At 42.8% G+C, this 20,959-nt stretch overlaps 1 protein-coding gene across 3 annotated transcripts in view; it reads right to left on the minus strand.

Annotated features, from left to right (window-relative positions):
• LOC117395512 (phosphatidylinositol 4-kinase beta) overlaps positions 1-18,287 on the minus strand; it is a 51,039-nt gene extending 32,752 nt beyond the window's left edge. For all 3 annotated transcript variants that reach the window (XM_059007348.1, XM_059007347.1, XM_059007346.1), the window contains exon 1: positions 18,130-18,287. The gene's annotated coding sequence lies outside the window, so the exon portion shown is untranslated. The remainder of the gene's footprint in view (positions 1-18,129) is intronic.
• Positions 18,288-20,959: the final 2,672 nt, after the last annotated feature.

The following is a 20,959-nucleotide window of genomic DNA, read 5'->3' on the forward strand; positions in this document are numbered from 1 at the left end:
TTGCATCACTTGAAATAAAGAATTAACATACCAATACAAAACACAAGCAAACAAGCCACATTTTCCCCAAAATGAATAAACAACTAATGCTTAACAACGGTATCTTTCGATTCCCATTCCAGCCAACAGTTGCAAAATCTGCACATTATTTTGTCACAGTTGTTCTGCACGGTTTAGCCATTTTAGAAACAAACGTGTGGATGTTTGTCTGTTCCCATTGGTCCTAGTGTGCGGCTGAGGGCCAAGACAAGGGGGCGGGGCTAAGGTTACAAGCCAGTCTGTGGTGTTGTTGTTGGTCTTGTAACCTGAGGAGCTGACAGAGCTGTGGTCTCTGCGAGAGGAAGGCGTGCTGAATAAAAGAAACAAGCGTCTCTCGTTTTCTGCCTCCTGCTGAAATGCTACACTGTTTGCTTTATAATGATTTTTCGTTTTATTTTGTTGTATATTTACATTTCGTTTTATTTCGTGCCATTTTGTATTTGTGAAACACGGGGCTCTATTCATAAGCCTTTCGCTGCATAGTTTTATTGTCTAGGGGAGGTTAATAATAATAATAATAATAATACATGGGGAGGGTTGGGAACACCACAGGGATGGCAATAAGACTCCTATTGCAGAGCAGTTTCACCCATTCCAGGTTTTACTACGAGCTTTACTAGCCCCAGTATAGGAAACAAGCTTGTGTGTATCCTAATGGATCAAACTGCTATGCAATGGGTGTCTTATTGCCATCCCTGCACCAGCAAGATTTGTAATATTAGTCTCACACTTTATTATTATTATTATTATTATTTAATAATAAATAATATTATTTATTTCTTAGCAGACACCCTTATCCAGGGCGACTTACAATTGTTACAAGATATCACATTATTTTTACATACAATTACCCATTTATACAGTTGGGTTTTTACTGGAGCAATCTAGGTAAAGTACCTTGCTCAAGGGTACAGCAGCAGTGTCCCCCACCTGGGATTGAACCCACGACCCTCCGGTCAGGAGTCCAGAGCCCTAACCACTACTCCACACTTCTAGTTAGTAAGGCAATAAGATATAAACTGAGTGCGATGAAAATGGAACAAGCGCACACACACACCTTTTATTGCTAATATTAGTCAACCACTTACTAGAAGAAGTCCTCAGGAATTATGCAACAACCTTAGAAATTGTGCTATAAAAATATCAGAGACGTCATGGAAAATTAGGCAACTAGTTAATGCAACACCAAGGGCACCAGAAATACATGCTTTTATTGCCACTATAACCTACAATCAATGTTCCTGCATTCTTTGCATTCTTTAATACAAACTTCTTTGAGCACTACTTTTCTGTCAATACTAAATAAGTGACTAATCATAGTTAATATAAACAGCCCTATTAAACAATGATCACCAGCAAACGTGATTGTCAGTAAATGCAACACACGCAACACATAAACTCAAAAATACCAGCAAGAACAAGGCACTATAAATGTTCAAGGTTTTAAATAAACTAAAGTTTTAACATCGTCCGACCACACTTTCCATCCCTTTCAGCGTCTTCTTAATTACACTTACACAGTATTATCTCCGATCAAAGAGAAACGCAGGAAGCACACACCAGTGCAGTTATCAAAAACTCCACGCACTACTATAACAACTTTTCTGCATTTGTATTTTTTTATATTAAGAGATGTTGCCATCTTCAGTTTTAAGATAGTGAGGTCACTTGTGTTGTAGGGATTTATGTTTCTATGTAAAAATATATATATACAATTTATTCCCATTTGTTGTTTGTTTTTTTATAAAAAATATCACTTAACTTTGCAACGGTGTCGCACCTGCCTACCTTTGTGTCCATTGCTGTAACTTAACATGCAGTCCAAATGAATAATAATAATACATTTGCAAGCGCCGTCTTCTCATCAGTGTTTTACACTATGTCGAGAGATCAGTGGGTGGGCACTGCATGTCTTAAAACACACTCGATTGGCTATTGCTAGGTAGCTCTTTGTTTCTCTTAACCAATAGGATTTCCTCAATGTCCAAGCTGATATACGCATTGATACCGCCGCAGCGGTGCAGCATTTATATCCAGAAAAAACGATATATATATTTTAGGGTCCTAAAGCTAGAGGAGAGCTGTGCTGTGATTTTATGAAGTGAGCGTGTGCGGTGCTGTGCGGCCGGATGTTTTTGGTGCTTGGCACCTGCCAGATCGCTGCACGGCCGTGCATGCGCGCAGCTTACAGGGAACATTGCCTTGGCATCAGAAATTTGGAACGACTTCATTGAAAACAGATTGCCTGCTTCAAGCTAAACATTATATGGACAAACAGCTGTTTCCGACAAAAGCACAGTGTCGCTGCGCTGGACACAATACATGACAAACCAACCCTACCCCTACCTGTGCAAAGAAGAAACTCGCCCAGCTGGTCAGAGACTGGGTGACAATGTGGTACTTCGGCTGACGTAACCGTGCTTAGGAAAAGGTTGAATGTTACCAATGACAATTTATTTCACTGTAATTAGCAAAATAAGAAAAAAGAAAAAAAATAGCCTGGTTTGAACAGTAAACAAAGCGAGAAGAGAGTTTTCACCATCTGTGCAAAACTTAGTACTCAGTGAAAGCAATCACCGTGTGTCCAGGTGCTGTATTTTACAAATGTACTGGACATGGCAGCCATCAATTCCTTCGTTTTGTACAATGCATGCACCGGGAAAAATATCATCTTATGATGCTAGCCACGGAGCTGGCAGAAACATTTCGATCAGAAAACTGCAAAGCGGCAGGGAAACGCAGCTCAACCTGGATACATTACAGTGCGCATCAAGAGACACACGCAACAGAAAACAATGCCAGGTAAACAAATGCAATAAAAATAGAAAGTCTGATATCTGTGCCCAGTGTGAAAGAGCAGCATGTGGTAAATGCACACAAGTTGATAAGAGTTACATCTGTGTGGACTGTGCGAATATGGGGGCTACTTTGAAGTACGTTTCCCTGAATGCGCATTCCCGTTACACAATGGGAACAGAGTTATTTTTTTTATAAATAATTATTTCAATTTTACAATTGTGTATGTAGGCCTACATATAAACAGTTTACAGCTGGTTACACTATTTTCTTTGGAAATGTTTATTTTATTATAGTTTTTCATTTATCAAAACAAGTCCAGGATAAAGTTCTGGAGAAGCACCAATCAGGGTTGGGTTATAAAAAAATATCCCAAACTTTGAACATCCCCCACAGCACCGTTAAATCCATGATTAAAAAATTGAAAGAATATGGCACAACCGCGACTCTGCCTAGAGAAGGCCGTCCACCAAAACTCAGTGACCAGGTAAGGAGGGCATTAGTCAGAGAAGCAAGCAAGAGGCCAATGGTAACTCTGAAGGAGCTGGAGAGATCCACAGCTGAGATGGGAGAAACCGTCCATGGGACAACTATAACCCGGACGCTCCACAAAGCTGGGCTTTATGGAAGAGTGGCGAGAAGAAAGCCATTGCTGAAAAAAAACCCATATCAGATCCCGTTTGAATTTTGCCAAAAGGCATGTGGGAGACACAGCAAACATGTGGAAAAAGGTTCTCTGGTCTGACGAGTCCAAAATTGAACTTTTTGGCCTTAGCGCAAAACGCTATGTGTGGCGCAAAGCCAACACTGCTCATCACTCCGAGAACACCATCCCCACGGTGAAGCATGGTGGTGGAAGCATCGTGTTATGGGGATGCTTTTCATCAGCAGGGACAGGGAAACTGGTCAGGATTGAGGGCAAGATGGATGGAGCCAAATACAGGGAAATTCTAGAGGAAAACCTGTTTCAGTCTACAAGAGGACCAGTGACTGGGGCGGAGGTTCACCTTCCAGCAGGACAATGACCCTAAACACACAGCCAAAGCTACACTGGAGTGGTTTAAAAACAAGAACCTGAATGTCTTAGAATGGCCCAGTCAAAGCCCAGACCTCAATCCGACTGAGAATCTGTGGCAAGACTTAAATTGCTGCTCACTAATGGTCCCCATTCATCTTGACAGAGCTTGAGCAATTTTGCCAAGAAGAATGGGCAAAAATTGCAGGATCCAGATGTGCAAAGCTGGTAGAGACTTACCCAGAAAGACTCACAGCTGTAATTGCTGCCAAAGGTGCTTCTACCAAGTATTGACTCAGGGGGGTGAATACTTACGCAACCAACAAATGTTGTTTTTTTTTTGTTTAATTAACTTGTGTCACAATAAATATTTTGCACCTTCAAAAGTGTTAAGTATGTTGTGTAAATCAAATGGTAAAAATCCCAATTAAATTGATTTTAATTCCAGGTTGTAACACTACAAAATGTGGAAAAGTCCAAGGGGGTGAATACTTATGTATTTTTTCATTTAAACTGTGTTTTTGTTATGCAAATATTAGGTATGATGTTCATAAATAAAATTTTTGAGTTGTATCTGATAGTTTGTGTTTCGTTTTCATATCAAAGCTGTTTAAAATGTACCCGTCAAAATGGCGGTTCTAGGTAGCAGCACAAAGCCGGCGGTTCGAGGGTGAATCGGTGGCAATTCATTCTCATGCTCAGAGTATCATTTGCTGTGTTGAAGTGCTTTCACCAGAGTTCAGCAACTGCTCTCGTTCTAGCTGCCTGCCATAGACAGGAATGGCAATAAGACTCCTGTTGCATAGCAGTGTGATCCATTCCTGGTTTTACTGAGTTTAATAAGACTCACCCGAGCTTGTTACCTGTAGTGGTTAATCAAGCTCGTAGTAAAACCTGGACTGGGTGAAACTGCTATGCAATAGGAGTCTATTTCCATCCCTGCATAGATGTATGCAGCACAGGCTAGATCAGACAGTCTTTCTAGCCTGATGAGAATGACAGCAGGAGATAATGCTGTAGAACTCATCAAGGATTTTAACAAGGTAGGAGATTAAAGGTAAATCACACTGGTAGATTTTTGAAGTGATTCAACAGGATTCCATAATTCAAAACTAAACTGGCAACCATCCTTTTGAAGAAATCTTTGCAAAACATTTATGAAAATATTGCCTTCTTTCTCCCTGGTCCGGTTGTGGTCCCTGCAGCAGCAGGAGGTGGTGATGAATGGGATCTGCACTCTCTACTGCAGCTCAGAGAGGCCAAACAAATAAATCAATCTTCAATCTCCCTGGGCATGCTGGCTTTATTATCATTACACACGATAAATGAAACTCTGCACATTCAGGGCTCATTGGGTTCATATGTGAAAACAAACCACCAAAAACTAAGAGGGGCAGTGAAACTGTTAAACAGCAAGTCTCCTCCAGCTCCACTGCCATAGACTACTGCCCATTCCAGGTTTTACTACGAGCTTGAGTAGATACAGGGGGTATAGGTAACAAGCTCAGCTGTACTAAAACCAGGAACTGATCAAACTGCTATGCAATGGGAGTCTCATTTCCATCCCTGATAAGGTAAGTTTTGATAAGGTGTTTGACCGAGTTCTAGTTGCCCGACACAGACATGTAACTTAGACTCATCTAAAGTGTCTTTATAGACGAGCCAGCCCCATCAAATAATCTGCCACTCTGCACTTGATACTGTTGCCAGTTACTAATAATATACACTTTAGCTCATACAGCCCCCGGAACACATGCCTACAGCAGGCAGCTAGAACAGAAGAGCAGCTCCTGAACTCACAGTGAAAACACACACTGATCACTATTTGACTGCAGTAGGAATCACTCATGATTGCAAAAACACAAGGGGCTTGAAATGCATCCTTTTCACACTAGTTCAGTCGGAAGGTGGGCCCACATAGCAGTTCAGTCATTCAGACTTCATTGCATGAAGTGACAAATCACTGCTACTGTGCCACGCCATGTTAATCACCCACTCTTCCCAATCACAGTCAGTAAATCTCCTGCCACAACTGGGACTACAAACCCAGAGCCATCAGTACCTTATCAGACTCCTACAGTCTCAATACACAAACCCAGAGCCATCAGTACCTTATCAGACTCCTACAGTCTCAATACACAAACCCAGATCCATCAGTATCTTATCAGACTCCTACAGTCTCAATACACAAACCCAGAGCCATCAGTACCTTATCAGACTCCTACAGTCTCAATACACAAACCCAGATCCATCAGTATCTTATCAGACTCCTACAGTCTCAATACACAAACCCAGATCCATCAGTATCTTATCAGACTCCTACAGCCTCAATATACAAACCCAGATCCATCAGTATCTTATCAGACTCCTACAGTCTCAATACACAAACCCAGATCCATCAGTATCTTATCAGACTCCTACAGCCTCAATATACAAACCCAGATCCATCAGTATCTTATCAGACTCCTACAGCCTCAATATACAACCCAGAGCCATCAGTATCTTATCAGACTCCTACAGCCTCAATACACAAACCCAGATCCATCAGTATCTTATCAGACTCCTACAGCCTCAATATACAAACCCAGATCCATCAGTATCTTATCAGACTCCTACAGCCTCAATATACAAACCCAGATCCATCAGTATCTTATCAGACTCCTACAGCCTCAATATACAACCCAGATCCATCAGTATCTTATCAGACTCCTACAGCCTCAATATACAAACCCAGATCCATCAGTATCTTATCAGACTCCTACAGCCTCAATACACAAACCCAGATCCATCAGTATCTTATCAGACTCCTACAGCCTCAATATATAAACCCAGAGCCATCAGTATCTTATCAGACTCCTACAGCCTCAATACACAAACCCAGATCCATCAGTACCTTATCAGACTCCTACAGCCTCAATACACAAACCCAGATCCATCAGTATCTTATCAGATTCCTACAGTCTCAATATACAAACCAAAGCCATCAGTATCTTATCAGACTCCTACAGCCTCAATACACAAACCCAGAGCCATCAGTATCTTATCAGACTCCTACAGTCTCAATATATAAACCCAGAGCCTCCTATGTGCCTGCATGTAATATTCACCATGCAAAGAGTGCTGTGCAGTGATTGTCATGTGACTATATGCAATCTAGGCGGGAAATTAAAATACTGCACACTGTAAACAAGAAAATGGATGTCTCGAAAAAGGCTAAAAATGCGTCTGCAGCAGATCACGTAAGGCAGTATCCAGCAGGAGTTTACACAGCGATGGAGGGAAGCTCTTCTGTACGTCCTGCAACGTTACTGTAGATCACTACCGAGAATCGGCTATTGACGGGCATTTACATTAAGTATTCACCGAAAGAGAAATCCAGAGTAGTACTGCGACTGCTTTACTTGCAAAGAAAAAAAAAAAAAAAAACCTGATGACTTCCATGTTCCAAAAGTCCACTGAAAACCGTGAAGCACGAAACATTACATTTTTGACACGACAGAGGCGTTTGTTTGCGCAAATATCCCTCTTGAAAAATTGGACAACCAAAAGGTTATGTAAATTCTTCGGGCTGCATGTAGGAAATGGTGGAGTGATTCCTTCATCAGCCCAGCTGAGACACGAATACTTACCTAAAGTTGCCGAGTATCACAAGCAGGAGATTATGGAATTGGTAAAACAGTCTGGTTGCTTGTCGGTGGTCACACGGACGAGTCGACTGATGCACAAGATCAGTATGGGTTACACATTGTATTTGTTTTGCAAGACCTAAATGGTGTACATTTGATTAGCCACAGTGTGTCTAGGTAACAAGCTCAGGTGTGTCTTATTAATGGGAGTTTTATTTCCATCCCTGTTACCATTTGTTCACCTACAACATTATGGGACTCTCAAAAGTCATATATTTGAACTGTTCCCTCATTCAACAACGGGTGTTTTAAAGTGTTACATTTGTGATGTTTCAAATTCACAAACATAATGTAAAATGCACTGAAGAGAATAAAAAAACTAAAATAAAGCTAGTCGATTTTTGTAAAGACCTGAATATTGAGATTAAAGTTACCTTGATTTTATTTAATTTTTGGCACCGAACTTCTGTTTTTAAATGCTCTCCTAATTAAGAATAAATTCAAGACTTTAACAAATGGTTTTCACGCTGTAGCTTTTAAGAGAAATCCGTTGGAACCTCCCACACATTGAGCCATGAAGTGCAGCACAAGGACACATCAGTGAGGTGCTGCTTGTGATCCTGCTGAGCGGGGTACAGGAGACACATCACAGTGAGGTGCTGCTTGTGATCCTGCTGAGCGAGGCACAGGAGACACATCACAGTGAGGTGCTGCTTGTGATCCTGCTGAGCGAGGTACAGGAGACACATCACAGTGAGGTGCTGCTCGTGATCCTGCTGAGCGAGGTACAGGAGACACACCACAGTGAGGTGCTGCTCGTGATCCTGCTGAGCGAGGTACAGGAGACACACCACAGTGAGGTGCTGCTCGTGATCCTGCTGAGCGAGGTACAGGAGACACACCACAGTGAGGTGCTGCTCGTGATCCTGCTGAGCGAGGTACAGGAGACACACCACAGTGAGGTGCTGCTCGTGATCCTGCTGAGCGAGGTACAGGAGACACACCACAGTGAGGTGCTGCTTGTGATCCTGCTGAGCGAGGTACAGGAGACACATCACAGTGAGGTGCTGCTTGTGATCCTGCTGAGCGGGGTACAGGAGACACACCACAGTGAGGTGCTGCTTGTGATCCTGCTGAGCGGGGTACAGGAGACACACCACAGTGAGGTGCTGCTTGTGATCCTGCTGAGCGAGGCACAGGAGACACATCACAGTGAGGTGCTGCTTGTGATCCTGCTGAGCGAGGCACAGGAGACACATCACAGTGAGGTGCTGCTTGTGATCCTGCTGAGCGCAGCACAGGAGACACATCACAGTGAGGTGCTGCTTGTGATCCTGCTGAGCGAGGCACAGGAGACACACCACAGTGAGGTGCTGCTTGTGATCCTGCTGAGCGAGGTACAGGAGACACATCACAGTGAGGTGCTGCTTGTGATCCTGCTGAGCGAGGTACAGGAGACACATCACAGTGAGGTGCTGCTTGTGATCCTGCTGAGCGAGGTACAGGAGACATCACAGTGAGGTGCTGCTTGTGATCCTGCTGAGCGAGGTACAGGAGACACATCACAATGAGGTGCTGCTTGTGATCCTGCTGAGCGAGGTACAGGAGACACATCACAGTGAGGTGCTGCTTGTGATCCTGCTGAGCGAGGTACAGGAGACACATCACAGTGAGGTGCTGCTTGTGATCCTGCTGAGCGAGGTACAGGAGACACATCACAGTGAGGTGCTGCTTGTGATCCTGCTGAGCGAGGCACAGGGACAGCAGCTTGCCTGCAGGTCTCTCCGTTATTATTTATTTCTTAGCAGACGCCCTTATCCAGGGCGACTTACAATTGTTACAAGACATCACATTATTTTTTACATACAATTACATTATTTTTTATACATTTTAGATACAATTACCCATTTATACAGTTGGGTTTTTACTGGAACAACCTAGGTAAAGTACCTTGCTCAAGGGTACAGCAGCAGTGTCCCCAACCTGGGACTGAACCCACAACCCTCCGGTCAAGAGTCCAGAGCCCTAATCACTACTCCACACTGCTGCCCCTGTTGTGTTCAAGACAGTGAAATGCTACAACCTACTATTACTACTGCAGGAAGTGTTTCCTTACAAACACAATCCTCCCCTGAGCGGATCAGAGACACGCACTCCACCCTCCCACCAGAGGAAGAGCCCAGCAGAACAGAGGTCCCGCCGCAACAGGGCAGCTCACTTCCTGCAGCAGGAACGAGGCGCTGTCAGGGTCCATTCAGAATGTGTCCCAGACTGCACCCAGTCCTGGGGTTCACAACCCTGCTGAGATACACGCAATGGTCCTGATGGGCTACTTGTATGATGAGGAGTATGGGTTGCTCTCATTTGCACACTTGCTCTCATTCAAGAACCACGCAGTGAACTACAATCTGTGCTTTTGGTTTTGTATCAGGACACAAACGACACAGACCTCTATTACATTATGTAAAGAAAGGATATGATTCACTGCTCTGCTCTGACCTGATCTCACATCTCACATCTCATCACAGCATGAACAGGCATGCCACTGACTTCCATCCCCCATCGCCACGGCTGTGAAATGAAATCACAGCCATCAGTGTGATGAAAAAGCTGATGACTACGGCGTTTATCAGCAGTACGCACAGATTGTCTATGCAATGGCGTTTAGGACTTCGATGTCATGAGTAGGGGTCTACTTAAATCGCGGTAAATTTACCTATTTTTCACGGGTATGTTGCGGAATAAAATTAGGATTTCGCGGACCTGTTTAAACATTAAATAAACCTAAGTAGACAGTATTTCAGAACACTATAAAGCCTAAAAATAGTGGTACTTGCTTCCTTACTGAAACAGAGTGCTGTCATTTGTTAAAGGCGAGTATGCAGCATCCCCCTGCAGTTGACTTGCCCATGCATTGAGACTGCACGTCTGCATCCACTGAATTGGTTGGAAGTTAAGGAAAAGCTTTGCCAAGTTATACAGATGTGGAAATCGATTAGATTAGGGCATTTGGCATACTTTAATAAAGTCAATGTATGCAGCACATTCGTTGTCATGTTATTTGTCCCATCCAATAATTTATTTGATTAGTACCGAGTCAAAACAAAGAAGACGTGGCTATTCGGGTCTAAAATTCCAACTGTAAGCAGCAGGTTGAAGCGAGGTGGCTGTGCTGGATAGTTTTAGTACTGATTTAACTTGCAGACAGGAATACTTCTTGTCTGGGCTGACTTTCCAGTTTGGTTTCTGAAAGCTGTTTATTTTACATTCTGTTCAGCAGCCTCTGAAGTAGCCTTTTTGTTTAATGTGTGATTCTGAAGCTAAATAGCGATCGATCGTATTTTCTCCAAATACACATTAAGATATGGAAAACAATGACTTCGGTCTGCATGTAGTTTCTTTGGGAAATATCTTGAAACGATCATTAGCCAAAATATACTTTGCTTTCTTTGTCGTCCATTTCTACTATTTTACCTCCAATGCTGAAAACTAGATTTTATCAACCTAAATCAAAACAAGGCAGCACCTTTGTCCCGCCCCCTCCTGCACAGTACAGGTCACATAAAAGCAGTAAAGACGCACTGATAGGCTGATTAAAACTTTGTCATTTGAATAGTAAACAAGAACGTTAACTGCTTTGGAGAATTTATTTTGTAAATGTTACTTGGACGTTTTTTGTTTGTTTGTTTTTTGCTGAAGTGCAATGCACACGGGACGGCGAAGGAATACAAAAAGGGATATCTACAGAAGGAAGACACGTAGTTTGCGTCACTTGCGTTGTGCAGTAGTTCATTTAAACAAGGTTTCTTTTTTTTCCTCTCCGTACTTGTTTGTATACATTGGCCCCTAAGAGGTGAATTTCGCGGTGACCCCTCAATTTAACACGATTTCCGCGAAATCGCGATTTAGGTAGGTCCCTAATCCTGAGGTGTTGGTAGAATGGTAGTGTATAAAATGACTGATGAAGTGCGACGCGTTCAACACATGCAGAGCGTTAGTGTGACGGACAGACAGACGGATGTACAGACAGAGACACACCTCCTATATCTTCACAATCCGACACTCCTGATAAATTATTAAATGGTAACTCCAAGTTCAATCTCAACTTGATAAGCGTTTTTCAAGACAAAACAAACAGACGTACGATCGTCTCCCTGATATCCTCGGCACAGTTTCAGATATACCATTCTCCCCATTCATTTATTATTAACTGTAGTAGGGTTAACATGACCCCGATTGCTCAGATTACTGCCACCTGATCCTTTCAACACCACATTTACATGCAGAGGACGATCTGTAGGATCAAGTAATACCAGCACGCCATACTTTTCCTACAATCAGACATGTATTATCTATACAGTAATCCCTGGCACTGGCTTGCTGTCTCTCAGCCGGCCTCCACAGTTCAGAAGCCGGAGCTGCACACAAGGAGTGCAGCAGCTACAATGAACACTTTGTCCAACAAAGCATCTGTCTTTCATGAAACTGAATACCAGTGCTGAACACCACAAGAGGAAGCAGCAAAACCAGCTGCTGCATCTCAGCTGGGAAAACAAGGGGTCTGAACTGCTCCCTCCATCCCTCCCTCACCCCTGAGAGAAAGGGGGCTCCCTCCAGTCCAGGGCAGGCTTGAGGCACAGAGACTGAACTGCTCCCTCCCTCACTCACCTGAGAGAAAGGGTGCTCCCTCCAATCCATGGCAGGTTTGAGGCATGGAGACTGAACTGCTCCCCCCCTCACCCCCCAAGAGAAAGGGTGCTCCCTCCAGGCCAGGGCAGGCTTGAGGCAGCCTCCTCAAATAAGGGAGGTCCCTCCATATTTTGAGTGAACAGCCCTTTCCAAGTCTCTAGTGCTGTCAGTTCACCTCTTAACCCTTTCAGGACCAAGCATTTTTCAGTGGGATGCTCCCCCAGGACCAGCCATTTTTTGGCTGTAGTTGACTCTTCCTAAAATTAACCTATTTACCTATAAGAAAAAACTATTTTTTATAGTAGCATCTTGTGAATGGTGTCCTTATTCAGAACACTCAGGGGAACATTATAAAGCACTTCAGAAACCAGACAAGCCTTGCTTTTTTTATATATATATATATATATATATATATATATATATATATATATATATAAACACTATTTTATCATGTATACTTGCATGCCTTTGGTATGTCATAGAATAAAGCAAAGAAGCTGTGAAAAGAGATGAATTATTGCTTATTCTACAAAGATATTCTAAAATGGCCTGGACACATTTGTTGGTACCCCTTAGAAAAGATAATAAATAATTGGATTATAGTGATATTTCAAACTAATTCGTTTCTTTAATTAGTATCACACATGTCTCCAATCTTGTAATCAGTCATTCAGCCTATTTAAATGGAGAAAAGTAGTCACTGTCTGTTTGGTATCATTGTGTGCACCACACTGAACATGGACCAGAGAAAGCAAAGGAGAGAGTTGTCTGAGGAGATCAGAAAGAAAATAATAGACAAGCATGGTAAAGGTAAAAGCTACAAGACCATCTCCAAGCAGCTTGATGTTCCTGTGACAACAGTTGCAAATATTATTAAGACGTTTAAGGTCTATGGAACTGTAGCCAACCTCCCTGGGCGCAGCCGCAAGAGGAAAATCGACCCCAGATTGAACAGAAGGATAGTGCGAATGGTAGAAAAAGAACCAAGGATAACTGCCAAAGAGATACAAGCTGAACTCCAAGGTGAAGGTCCGTCAGTTTCTGATCGCACCATCCGTCGCTTTTTGAGCAAAAGTGGGCTCCATGGAAGAAGACCCAGGAGGACTCCACTTTTGAAAGAAAAACATAAAAAAAGTCAGACTGGAATTTGCTAAAATGCATATTGACAAGCCACAATCCTTCTGGGAGAATGTCCTTTGGACAGATGAGTCAAAACTGGAGCTTTTTGGCAAGTCACATCAGCTCTATGTTCACAGACGAAAAAATGAAGCTTTCAAAGAAAAGAACACCATACCTACAGTGAAACATGGAGGAGGCTCGGTTATGTTTTGGGGCTGCTTTGCTGCGCCTGGCACAGGGTGCCTTGAATCTGTGCAGGGCACAATGAAATCTCAAGACTATCAAGGCATTCTGGAGCGAAACGTACTGCCCAGTGTCAGAAAGCTCCGTCTCAGTCGCAGGTCATGGGTCCTCCAACAGGATAATAACCCAAAACACACAGCTAAAAGCACCCAAGAATGGATAAGAACAAAACATTGGACTATTCTGAAGTGGCCTTCTATGAGTCCTGATCTGAATCCTATCGAACATCTATGGAAAGAGCTGAAACTGGAGAAGGCTGGAGAAGGCACCCATCAAACCTGAAACAGCTGGAGCAGTTTGCTCAGGAAGAGTGGGCCAAACTACCTGTTAACAGGTGCAGAAGTCTCATTGAGAGCTACAGAAAACGTTTGATTGCAGTGATTGCCTCTAAAGGTTGTGCAACAAAATATTAGGTTAGCGGTCCCATCATTTTTGTCCATGCCATTTTCATTTGTTTTATTATTTACAATATTATGTTGAATAAAAAATCAAAAGCAAAGTTTGATTTCTATTAAATATGGAATAAACAATGGTGGATGCCAATTACTTTTGTCAGTTTCAAGTTATTTCAGAGAAAATTGTGCATTCTTCGTTTTTTGTGGAGGGGTACCAACAAATTTGAGCATGTCTGTATATATATAGATAGGTAGATAGATAGATAGATAGATAGATAGATAGATAGATAGATAGATAGAAAGATAGATAGATATTTGTAAGTATTTTATTTTGTATTCTGCTTTGAGATACATGTATAAAAAGGTATCATTCTATGACCAGGGGGCCTTACATTACTTCCTGAAAGTTATGTTGAAAAATATTGATGTTTGGTGAAATTACAAGACATTGTTTCACTTGAGTGATTGCAGAATACATAATACACGTTTATACTCAGGGTCTTTATAAGCAATAACATAAAATAAATAAAATATTAGTTATTCATTCCATTAAAGGAAATAAAAACGTACCTGATACAGTTAATTCATGAAATAGTATCTGCTTATAGCCACTCATTTCTTGATATTTATAAATGTTGTAAAAACATATCAATATTAAAACACATGACAGAACACATGTTCTGATATAGTTAGAAGTCAAATACATCAGATTTACAGAGTTTCCTCTTTTCTTTTTAGCTCTACACAAGTTCCTGTGATGTTTTGTCTCCGCCCTTTAGAAACTAAAGCCTCTCCGTTAAAAAAAAAAAAAAAAAACACAATAAAGAAAAGAATGTCAGTCCCTCCCCTATCCAATGACATGTGTTTCAAGCCTGTACTGCAATGTACGGTGGCCCTGCAAGTCAAAATAAGTGCTTTTTTATCATGTTTACACGATCGCAGTCCTAGAAGCCCACTTCAGTATGATCGTGTTAACACAATCACGGTCCTTAATGGGTTAATGATCACACAACATGCTGAAATGGCTTATTTTTGGTTGCAAGCTGCAAAAATATGCAGCGACAGAAGTACCAGCACTCCAGCTAATCACACCTCCTCACTGTGCGCTTCCCCTACAATCTCACAGAAACTAAAACTAAAACCCCACGTCTGACCAGCTTGACTGAAACACAAAGCTCAGTTTAACCACACACCCCTGCACGCACGCTCTCGGGGTTTAGGATTTAAACCACATGTTGCTTTTGATCTGCACTTCCACATGTGAAGGGAGGGAAACCTCAGGACATGTGACCAGTACAGAACACCTGGCTCAGAAAGTGTGACTCGACACAATTCCTCAGTAACAAACCTTAAAGTAATGTGTTGGGTGTTCTTATCCCCCCTACAACCTGGCAAGCACTAGCGACTTCTCATTTCTGTGTCTCACTCACACTGTTACGAGATGCTGCTTGCATCGCAAAGCAGATTTCAAAGAAGATCAAATGCAACCACAACTTGGCAACTTCCCTCAAGCTGGAAACTGGAATCCAACCTGAATGTGGCACCAGCCTCGAGTCTCCCTCGTTTACTGTGGCATTTAGGAAGCTCTTCAAAACTCGTGTTTCCGGAACAGCAATGTACTTCTTGTTCTCTCCCTCTCTCTCTTTGTACGGCAGTCTTTCTCTTATAGTGTAAATAAGCATGCATGTTCAGCCCCTTCGTCCACAGAAACTTGAAAAGCATGAGTGACTGAGTGGCTCCTAATCTGTGCTGTATGAACACACCCTGGATCTGTCACACTATTTGATTTCTTTTTTTTGCTTGGGAAACACTTATTCAAGAGTGATGAAACCAGGACTTTCTTTATTCATTGACAGAATCTGACAGAACTGTCTGTACTTCAAGCATTCATTTTAATAAGCATACAGCTGATGTAGGTCACTGCAATCTACTTTTCCATGTTACTGATCATTTACCACATCACCAGGATCTTGTGAAGATCTTCTATTCTGTTTATTTTCTTTTTACTTTCATTATAGATATACGCAGAGACCAGCAATATCGCCTATTTAGAAGTGTTAGACCAGCGGAGCTATCGGAATCTTACCAATCAGAAAGTGAAGAAGCACAAGAAGACAAAGGGGTGCTCATGTCAGTCCTAGTTAACACATGCTGCAGCATCCTGATGCTTCTCTGAAGCTGTGGGAGGCGACTGTGACTCAGAGCTCACATTCACTGTCCAGCTCAGATCCAACAGCCAGGGCAAGCTCACAGGATGAGCCCAACACAGCTTACTGGAGCAGACTGAGAGAGGACAGTAACATTCTCTACAGACTGCACAGGGTTCAATACAGACCCGGTCACCTGTGAGTAAACATGTGACACCGCCTTCCTGACCACATGTACACCTCAGGGTAAGAAATGCGTCAGTGTGATCACGAAGGCTAAGGATAAACTTGGAATCACATGATGTAGCTACAGCTTGTAATACTTGGGTCCAAATGTTTAGGCTAATGCTGTCTGTGTCAGCTTGACTTCTTTTACAGTTAACCCCTGACTGCTTCCAGTTATGGATGAACAGAAAAGGGCATTGTAAGATCCAACAGAAGAAACAGACACCTGCCGTACAATAGCGAGTCTGTCATAAAAACTCACCACCACATGGTAGCAATACGACTATCTAGTCTACCTGGCTTGGTTTCTAATAGTCTGATCTCAGAATGCATGATCGATTGCTTGAATAGAAATGGATTACCTACAGCGCAGCTCAATCCACGCAACACAAGAACTTAACCCTGTCCTGCACTTTCAATATCGAGCTTACATTCAACACCTGAAGCAGCATTTAAACATGACAGGATGTTTAAGAAAACAAATCTAACTAAAAGTGAACCTCGGCCAAATTGAAGCCGAGTCCTGCGTCTTATGTTCCAGTTCACACTAAATGCAATTCCTTTAAGTAAGGGTCTTACACAGCGTAGTCCTCTGCATGTTGTCCTTGATAGGAAAGAAGCCATGCCTTGCTGGCAGTCCTGTTTGTTTACATTCTCCTCAGCCTCCATAAAGCCTGTTTTCCACTCTGGGACCACATGCCCCAGCTACAACTGCCAGCTATTAAACTTCTCATAACTCTTGTCTTACTATTTCTGGCATTGCCCAAAATGTATGTGTTTATCATTTAAGACAGGGTTAGAAACTCCCCCCGCTGCAGCAGGTCCTTGGTTTCAGAACTCCTCTCATTTCTGTTATTTAAATGAGTCTCACTGGTATGATTTTACACAGCAAACTATCCGACAAGTGCAGTGGTAACCCAAATCTTACACATGAATTATTAGTACTGATGCACAATAACTGAAAGGGATATTTTTTTCACAGCTGCACAACTTTCGATCTTTGCGGGGGGATTTCCCATATATTTGTTATTCGAATAACTGACTCCACTGTGAAGTGAAAGGATTTACCCCTACACTTTATTTTACTTACAGGTGAATAAATGTTGAGAGCCAAGATTAATATCAGTGCCAATCTGTGACAGGTTGGGAGCAGAAAAACATTCACGTTACTTCCATGCCTAGACACCCAATCCCAAATAAAGTAGCTGTTCTGTGCTGGGCAGTGCCTGTATCCCCGCATTTCTTGGAATATTTGTAATTATCCAGACAGCACTTTGTGGGGATAAAGGTAGTGCGCCTGTGCCCAGACACAAGAATAATCGTGACAGCGACATTTCATTGGAATACAATGCGGTCTCTTCTAAAGCCTAGGAGCTGCTGTATTTTTATGTTACTGCAGTTTAATTTTTCAGACTTGTCAGCCAAAAGTCGTAGAATCTGCATTTAGACACGTAATTGTAAAAGTAAAATGAATACAGTAAATAGTTCCAATTCTCTCTCTCTCTCTTTAATTTTTAACAAGTATTATTAACACACAACAACTGGACGAGAGTCGCGTAGCATCTCTTTCCATCCTAGCTACTGATTAACGACTGCGTCGGTGCAATCCCCTTTTGTTGCGTTACATAACTACGGCGTTAATCTGGGGAATACAGTCATAGCAATAATAATAAATAAACAAAAACGACAATCCTCGCTAAATCAAGTTCATTAACAACAAAGACAAGGTTGCACTTGGTCACCCCGTCTTCGCTCGGTTGTGAGCTGCACGCAGCGACGCGGTGTTTGAAGCTTTAAAAAGACCCTTTAAATGACACACACGACAGAAAGCTTACCTTTTAGGTGCTATAATTATGTTATTCTCTTTTATCTCCACCTTCTCAGCTCCATTTGGAGACACTTCCAATTCCCTCTCTTGACTCCGACTTTCTCTCCGGCAACTTGGAGAACTGACAGGCCTAGGTCTGCCCGCCGCTAAAGCCTGCGGGGTCCTCTGCGGCTTTTAAAGCTACGAGTTACAGAAACTGTGTCCCTTTAGTCGCCATTGTGGCTCCAAATACCCCACAGTTAAACACATCATGACGGTCCTGGGGAGCCAAGATGACGGTAGTTTCATAATCTCCTTTTCGCTTTAAACCCCGGGGTCCTCACCAGGAAAACATAAACAACTGTGAAGTAAAATAGAGTATGTGCTGCTTGTTGAAATAATTTGGTCGATATGACTATTTTTTTAATTCCGTCCGCCTAAGAAAAAAGCATATTGTGGGACGTTTGACTTTTTAATATTTACGAGTAACATTGATGACCGTCACGAGAAATGCGAAGGATAGGTGTCCGAGTTTATGCCTGAGAGAACTTACAAACGGAGAGGGGTTCGGGTCGTGTGGGAACTTGCTGTTGCGGCGGCGGCGGGTCACAGGGCGTGGTAGTTTTCGTGAGGCAGCCACAAGCTCGGTTTAAAAAATGTCAGGAATTTCAAGCGGGTTGACGGCATTCAACACTGAAATAACACCTATACAGAACTGGGGCGCATGAGAATGGGTTATGCATGGAATGTAGTGCAAAGCAAACAGTGGCACATATACAGTGGAATGAGAATATATATATATATATATATATATATATATATATATATATATATATATATATATATACACACACAGTGGTTTGCTGAAGTATTCAACCCCTGCAAAGTTTTCACATTTTGTTGGCACCTGAGCGTACATGTAACACTGTACGAGCACTGCAACGACACAGTGAAATACACGAGAGTCCTCATGTAACACTGTACTAGCACAGCAACGACACAGTGAAATACACGAGAGTCCTCATGTAACACTGTACGAGCACAGCACAGCAACGACACAGTGAAATACACGAGAGTCCTCATGTAACACTGTACGAGCACAGCAACGACACAGTGAAATACACGAGTCCTCATGTAACACTGTACGAGCACAGCAACGACACAGTGAAATACACGAGAGTCCTCATGTAACACTGTACGAGCACAGCAACGACACAGTGAAATACACGAGAGTCCTCATGTAACACTGTACGAGCACAGCAACGACACTGAAATACACGAGAGTCCTCATGTAACACTGTACGAGCACAGCAACGACACTGAAATACACGAGAGTCCTCATGTAACACTGTACTAGCACAGCAACGACACAGTGAAATACACGAGAGTCCTCATGTAACACTGTACTAGCACAGCAACGACACTGAAATACACGAGAGTCCTCATGTAACACTGTACGAGCACAGCAACGACACAGTGAAATACACGAGAGTCCTCATGTAACACTGTACGAGCACAGCAACGACACAGTGAAATACACGAGAGTCCTCATGTAACACTGTACGAGCACAGCAACAAAACTGAAATACACGAGAGTCCTCATGTAACACTGTACGAGCACAGCAACGACACAGTGAAATACACGAGAGTCCTCATGTAACACTGTACGAGCACAGCAACGACACAGTGAAATACACGGGAGTCCTCATGTAACATTGTACGAGCACAGCAACGACACAGTGAAATACACGAGTCCTCATGTAACACTGTACGAGCACAGCACTGCAACGACACAGTGAAATACACGAGAGTCCTCATGTAACACTGTACGAGCACAGCAACGACACAGTGAAATACACGAGAGTCCTCATGTAACACTGTACGAGCACAGCAACGAAACTGAAATACACGAGAGTCCTCATGTAACACTGTACGAGCACAGCAACGACACTGAAATACACGAGAGTCCTCATGTAACACTGTACTAGCACAGCAACGACACTGAAATACACGAGAGTCCTCATGTAACACTGTACGAGCACAGCAACGACACAGTGAAATACACGAGAGTCCTCATGTAACACTGTACGAGCACAGCAACGACACTGAAATACACGAGAGTCCTCATGTAACACTGTACGAGCACAGCAACGACACTGAAATACACAAGAGTCCTCATGTAACACTGTACGAGCACAGCAACGACACAGTGAAATACACGAGAGTCCTCATGTAACACTGTACGAGCACAGCAACGACACAGAAATACACGAGAGTCCTCATGTAACACTGTACGAGCACAGCAACGACACAGTGAAATACACGAGAGTCCTCATGTAACACTGTACGAGCACAGCAACGACACTGAAATACACGAGAGTCCTCATGTAACACTGTACGAGCACAGCAACGACACTGAAATACACGAGAGTCCTCATGTAACACTGTACGAGCACAGCAACGACACAGAAATACACGAGAGTCCCCATGTAACACTGTACTAGCACAGCAACGACACAGTGAAATACACGAGAGTCCTCATGTAACACTGTACGAGCACAGCAACGACACAGTGAAATACACGAGAGTCCTCATGTAACACTGTACGAGCACAGCAAAGACACAGTGAAATACACGAGAGTCCTCATGTAACACCGTACGAGCACAGCAACGACACTGAAATACACGAGAGTCCTCATGTAACACTGTACGAGCACAGCAACGACACAGTGAAATACACGAGAGTCCTCATGTAACACCGTACGAGCACAGCAACGACACTGAAATACACGAGAGTCCTCATGTAACACTGTACGAGCACAGCAACGACACAGTGAAATACACGAGAGTCCTCATGT

The sequence above is a fragment of the Acipenser ruthenus genome, chromosome 35 (assembly GCF_902713425.1).
Source record: "Acipenser ruthenus chromosome 35, fAciRut3.2 maternal haplotype, whole genome shotgun sequence".
In the NCBI taxonomy this organism is placed as follows: Eukaryota; Metazoa; Chordata; class Actinopteri; order Acipenseriformes; family Acipenseridae; genus Acipenser; species Acipenser ruthenus.